This window comes from Rattus norvegicus, chromosome 5 (assembly GCF_021556685.1).
Source record: "Rattus norvegicus strain SHRSP/BbbUtx chromosome 5, alternate assembly SHRSP_T2T, whole genome shotgun sequence".
Classification (NCBI taxonomy): domain Eukaryota; kingdom Metazoa; phylum Chordata; class Mammalia; order Rodentia; family Muridae; genus Rattus; species Rattus norvegicus.
The window spans coordinates 2,706,599-2,713,277 of NC_141538.1; the positions used below are offsets into that span (position 1 = coordinate 2,706,599).

The 6,679-nt window shown below is 42.1% G+C and overlaps 1 long non-coding RNA gene across 1 annotated transcript; it reads left to right on the forward strand.

Moving 5' to 3' along the window:
• Positions 1-357: 357 nt before the first annotated feature.
• LOC148005561 (uncharacterized) lies at positions 358-3,655 on the forward strand. Its single transcript, XR_015620096.1, has 2 exons — positions 358-545; positions 1,436-3,655. It is a non-coding gene; the product is annotated as an uncharacterized LOC148005561 (long non-coding RNA).
• The last annotated feature ends 3,024 nt before the right edge of the window (positions 3,656-6,679 follow it).

The following is a 6,679-nucleotide window of genomic DNA, read 5'->3' on the forward strand; positions in this document are numbered from 1 at the left end:
GGAATGGGGGAGGGAAGGAGGGAGTCCTTGAGTGGATAAACAACCTCTTAGAAGCAGGGCATGGGAGGAGGGGATACAAGGTTGTAGAAGTTGAAACCAGGAGCAAGAATAACATTTGAAATGAAAGTAAATAAAATATCCACTAAAAGTAAAATAAGAAATGTAGGGCGCCCTCCTGTGGTGAACAACGGTACTGCACATGCACAGACTTTGCACCTGGCATCAGTTGGCTGGTAATATGCTAATGAGGGAGCAGCACCATCCTAATAAGATAACTGGTGCTCCGCCAATCCCTGAAGGATAATTTGCATAGCCTCAGCCTGCTGTGTATATAAGGCAAGCGCTTGAGGTCCCCCCGTCCATGTTCAAGAAATCTGTACAGTAAACGCTTTGCTGCAAAAGGATCCTGGTGTCCGCGTGCGTTCTTGCTGGCGAGACGATAGCTCGGGACATTTGGTGCCGAAACCCGGGAAAAATCGCCTCACCATCGCCGGCGCCAAGGAGACCCTCCGTTCCCGGAGAGGATTCAGAATTGCAGGACGAAGGTAAGCTCTGAGAGGCATGTTTAGTCTTGATCTCTCTCATCTTTCTCCCCCATTAGAAGATGCGGTGGAAGCTTTTGTTATTGTTTTGGCAGCGCTCATTCTTTTTCTTTTGTTTTTACATTTTGCGGCTGCCGCCAGGCACAGTCAGAAATCGTGCCTAGAAGATGAGAAATGCCGCCCAACAGTAATAGCATGACAAGGCATTAGAGGAGTTACAGGACAGCATGTCAGAAACAGAGTGAGGTGAAAGATTAGAAGCTTTAAGAAGGAAAGATGCACCTAAGTAAAGAGGCCCTTCCAAGGACCTTGGATCCGAGGAAGCGAGAGATAGGGGAAAGGACGCCCTGGGAGAGAAACAGGGGAAGGAGAAGGAAACCCTCAAAAAAAGCCTTTATCCGGTAGAGGAGTTAGAGGTTTTGGGGCTTGATAGTTCAGAAAGAGATGAGCTTAGCCCCTCTGAGGAAGAGGATTTAGAAGATGAGGCAGCTTGCTATGAAGAAGAAAGATATGTGCCTAGGTGGAGACCCACTGTGAAGAAACCGAACGTTATGGATCCTTTGTGGGCAAGGCTGGTAATTTTGTTTATTTTTTTCTTTGTGTGGGAAGCTGTTACAGTTGTTAGGACAGGTCAGAGTGTCCTTGCAGAGCAACAATAAAGTATGTCGGAGAGAGAAAAGGTCTCGAAAGAAAAAAAGAAAAGAAAAGGAGATAAAAGGAATACAGTATTTTGGGAGAAAAATTTTGTCTTTGTGCTTGTAAAAGGTGTGATTAGGCTCTGGAAACTTCACAGAGTCATACTGATCAGACTTGATAGAGGTAGACTGCCTGAAAAATTTATTCAGGATAATCAAACAAAAAGATATCTCAATTCTAAACTTTTGTCTTCAAAGTTGTATTTTACAGAGTGTGCCTACTTGGATTCCTGGTCTCAAGGACTTTCAGCTGGGACCAGTCAGGACACATCAGCTACAGCATTAGTTTCATTTTTCCTACCCCCTACCCCCAAGTACATCTCAACCCCCATGCACAGCTTGATGGAGTTAATGTAATTGGGTTGTGAGTGGAAATATTCAGGACTGTGTTTCACTTCCATACCATTTGTGAATGTCAGTCGTGCTGCTCAGATATCCCATATTATATCTAAGTATCTTACAGGAATTTGGTTTCAACACGTTGATGGACTAGTCCAGGAATTGAGACAATCCATCGTCCATATCAACTCCACTTGAGTGGATGGTCACCGTGGAAGTGGTGGGAAAGGGGAAATCCTACCTCTCTGCTGACTCCTATTGGAATCTGGGTCCCTTTGGTGGGACACCATCTAGTTTTTCCCCTCTGTCTATTATCTGTCCTTGGTGCACCAAGCTGTCCATGTATGTCAGTTTATGTCTGTGTTTTTTGTTTCTTGTTGCTTAAATGTTTTATGTTTCATGTTCAAAAGAGAAAATGGAAAAAAAAACCTTTATCTGCTGGTCGTTCACACCTTGATTTTATTTTAACTCGTTTCAAAAAAGGAACAAATGAATAAAAAGCTGTTCAATCAGCCCTTGGAGCCTTGCACCTGTAGTAGGAGCCTGGGTCAGCTGGAGTAGCTACCCGGGGATGAGCGTCTGCCTGAGCTGATTATTAGACTTAGCAGGTGACAAGGTGCTTCTCTTAAAATCACAGCTAGAAAAGTCATAATGGTGTTTGGTCTAAATATTGAAGATATGTGTAGCCACTTCAATTTTGTTTCTGATTGGTTCTAAATGTATAATTATTCTCTACATGCCTTGGTTATGGACTATTGGCTTTTATGTTATTGGATATGGCTAAAAAATGTAACATAGGTAACAGAAAGTTGAGAAAAAAAGTGTAACATTGGTAACAAAGTTGACATAAAACTGTTAATTTGGATAGTTATTCTAGACAACATGTGGCATGAGTCAATGTAGGGAAACAGGTCTAAATTGAGATAATATTTTTATGGAACTCTTATTCTATAAACCAGGCTTCTAAAAGAATTTAAGGCAATGTCTCTTTGTTGAGGTATTGGAGACCGCACCATCATGCGTTCATATGTAAGAATTGACAGTCGAATCTTGTATAGACTCGGTGACTTGGAGACTGGATTTTGGAGACTAGATTGTTTGTTGGAGGTTGAGTTTTGCTTTCCAAAGTTGTTTGCCCCTTTTGCCATTAGATAAGAATCAGACTGCAGCGTGGTTTAATTTGCCACGGGATTCATCTGGGCCCTGTAAAAGCTGAATGCCACCTGGATTTCTGGCTGGTGGCCGGCCAGACAGGGCGGGCCTACGCCGTCTTGACAGCCAAAGAAATTGGACTAGTGAATTTGACAATTTGATGGAGCAGCTGCGTGTGGCCATTGTAACCGTGAATTCCACAAGAGTTGATGCTTCTTTCACAGAGGGACTATCTTCATGGATCACCAATGCTTTCTCTCCTTTTTAAGGAGTGTGCAGGCATGTTTGCCTGGGAAGCTATTGTCCTCCTCGGATGCGGAGTAGGTCTCTGGCTTATCGGCCATTTAAAAAAGAGAACATGCCAGACACAAAGTGGTTGTTTACCAGGCTATGACCACCATTAAAAATGGTGCTTCTCCCAACATATGACTGGCCTCTTTGAAAGATTAAGAGTTCGCCCTAGATCATTTTTGCCACTGTCATGTGGAGTCATTGTATCCAGAGACGGGCAACTTTCCTCGAGCTTGGACCAACCTAAGACATGGGGCCCGGTGGCGATAGGTTAACTCTATGATGGGTAAGGCCGGGTTTGGATGAGAACGACCTAAGACAGGAGCAATGACAAGATTGACATGACACCCAGATCTAGACCAGTCATTTTATTAAACAACAAAAAAGGGAGAATGTAGGGTGCCCTCCTGTGGTGAACAACAGTCCTGCGCATGCGCAGGCTTTGCACCTGACATCAGTTGGCCGGTAATATGCTAATGAGGGAGCAGCACCATGCTAATAAGATAACTCATGCTCTGCCAATCCCTGAAGGACAATTAGCATAGCCTCAGCCTGCTGTCTATATAAGGCGAGTGCTTGAGGTCCCCCTGTCCCTGTTCAAGAAAGCAGTACAGTAAACACTTTGCTGCAAAAGGATCCTGGTGTCCGCGTGCGTTCTTGCTGGCGAGACGATAGCACAGGACAGGTGCCTATTTCTGTGTGTGTGCCCGAAGTTCATGTTGAGTGTCTTGATTTTGTATTGTAACACACTTCTTTGTGTGACTCATCTCTCTCAAGCTTTGGGGATTGCAGGTACACACCATCAAGACCAGCTTTTTATAGGTTATGGGGATTTAGCTCCAGCCCTCCTTTTTTTCAACAACACTTCCCTACCTCTCTAGCCCCAGAGTAATGAGATGTTATAGGAAAAAAAAAGGAGAATTCAGCAAATAGATAGGAGTGGCAAGATCCTCATGAATTTTCCTGCTGCTGTCCACAAGCAACTCCTGTTGAGTCCTTCTCCCAGACTCCTTGTGTTTTTCCTGTTGCTGAACACGAACAGTATTTGCTGAGCTCTCTTCAAGACCAATGTATAAATAACTCAATTCGATGACAGAAATTTCCAAAGAGATATCCATAGAGAATGGTAGAACTTTAAATTTAACTGTCTTCTATAGAAACTTAATTTCAAAATTTTCTAACTTCATCCTGCCTTTTCAGTGACATGACTTGCAGTGAGGTTGACAACATCACCCCTTGTATCAAGAACAACTGCAATGTTCATTTCATTGCCAGCAATCCCTTATGTTACTTAGAATGTCTCCATTCTACACACAGTGAACAGGTTTAGCTTGTTCCTAAGTATAGCTGATTATAGCTTATGGTTTTGAATAGACACTGACCCAGGATGGCTCAAAATTCAAGCCCATACTCTGCAGAGGGCACAGTGAAAATGGCTATAATTGTATTCCTTTCAGGTGGCTGTAATTTGCTAAAATCAAAAATGGAAGGAAGAAACTGGAAGAAAAAGAAAAGAATCATTTGAAAATTTACTGGAAGCCTCTTTTCAGCACAGAAAGACATGGAGTAAAATGAGAAAGCTTATTTTCATTTTTACTGCTTCTCAGGAAATGCATATCTGGTCCATGGTCTGTGTTGGGGAATCTACCAGCATTGGAAAATGTATGAGTTACAGATTATGCTCTCTTTTTGGAATGTGCAGCTGGGCAACCTCCTTGTTAATACTTGGTTGCAAGCAAAAGCCAGTCCTCCTCCAGAAACTACAGAACCAATGAGATCAAAAAAGAACAAACATTTTATATTCCATCTCCTCTGATATAGTCATCACTGGAGACTTGAAGGTAAGTGTTCCTAACACAGAGTAGGTAAATGGTAGTTTATAGGATATTATCTAAAAGAGCAGCAAACTCACTCCTCTTATTATTATTATTATTATAATTATTATTATTATTATTATCATTATTTTATTAACTTGAGTATTTCTTATTTACATTTAGAGTGTTATTCCCTTTCCTGGTTTCTGGGCCAACATCCCCCAACCCCTCCCGCTCCCCTTCTTTATGGGTGTTCCCCTCCCCATCCTCCCCCTATTGCCGCCCTCCCCCCAACAATCACGTTCACTGAGGGTTCAGTCTTAGCAGGACCCAGGGCTCCCCCTGACACTGGTGATCTTACTAGGATATTCATTGCTACCTATGAGGTCAGAGTCCAGGGTCAGTCCATGTATAGTCTTTAGGTAGTGGCTTAGTCCCTGGAAGCTCTGGTTGCTTGGCATTGTTGTTCATATGGGGTCTCGAGCCCTTTCAAGCCCTTCCAGTTCTTTCTCTGATTCCTTAAACAGGGGTCCTGTTCGTTGCTGCTGGCATTCGCCTCTGTATTTGCTGTATTCCTGCTGTGTCTCTCTTCTTTGCTTCATCCATCTTGTCTAATTGGGTGGCTGTATATGTATGGGCCACATGTGGGGCAGGCTCTGAATGGGTGTTCCTTCTGTCTCTGTTTTAATCTTTGCCTCTCTATTCCCTGCCAAGGGTATTCTTGTTCCCCTTTAGAAGAAGGAGTGAAGCATTAACATTTTGATCATCCATCTTGAGTTTCATGTATTCTAGGCATCTAGGGTAATTCAAGCCTTTGGGCTAATAGCCACTTATCAATGAGTGCATAACATATGTGTTTTTCTGTGATTGGGTTACCTCACTCATGATGATGTTTTCCAGTCCAACCATTTGCCTACGAATTTCATAAAGGCATTGGTTTTGATAGCTGAGTAATATTCCATTGTGTAGATGTACCACATTTTCTGTATCCAGTCCTCTTAAACTCACTCCTCTTAATTGCTTCCTCTGCCATCAAGAATAGTTGTCTGTGTTGTCCTGAGGCAGTCTATTTTCTGGTTCTTCTTTTCAAAATTTACATGTGGTCAAAGGATAATAAAAAGAAATTATATCAGGCATGATTGGCAAGTCAAATAGCTTCTCTAATCATAAAAGTCTTAGAGAAAATAAAAAGTGTGTTAGGAGAATGGTGTGAGGAAGTAAAATTTTCCAAATATTTGCTTGCAAGTGTGAGAGCCTAAGTTTAAACTCCCAAAACTAATGAAAATCAGGTTTGACAATATATATCTCTAATCCCAGTGTTGCTATCATAAAATGAGAGAAAGGACAGGAGAATCACAGAATGTCTTGGGACAGTTACATTGCTGTATATAGAAAATACACTGTCTCAAAAAATGTAAAGGAAATGACATCTGAATTTGTCCTCTGATGTCTACAAGTTGGTAAATTTGTCATGTACATTGCCACTCTCACACATATGAATGCCGTACACACAAACACACACACACACACACACACACACACACACACACACACACACATGCACACTCACATGCTCATACCTAATAAACACAGAGAAATAAAAAATTTAAATTTTTCCAGTCTGGCTTGGCCATATAAAAGACTGTTTGACTTTGTTTACACCCCAGGAACTGAGCCAGCAAGTTGGCAACTTCTGGTAGTGATGATCATTGCTGTAGGTATAAGGCTTGTTTACATAATAATGTAAGGGTTTTCCTCATGCTAAGGTTAATGACTCCATAGTAATCATGGAGATAACGTGACTCTGGGAGGCCTTGGGAAAGATCTCTGAAAATATGAGTTCAAG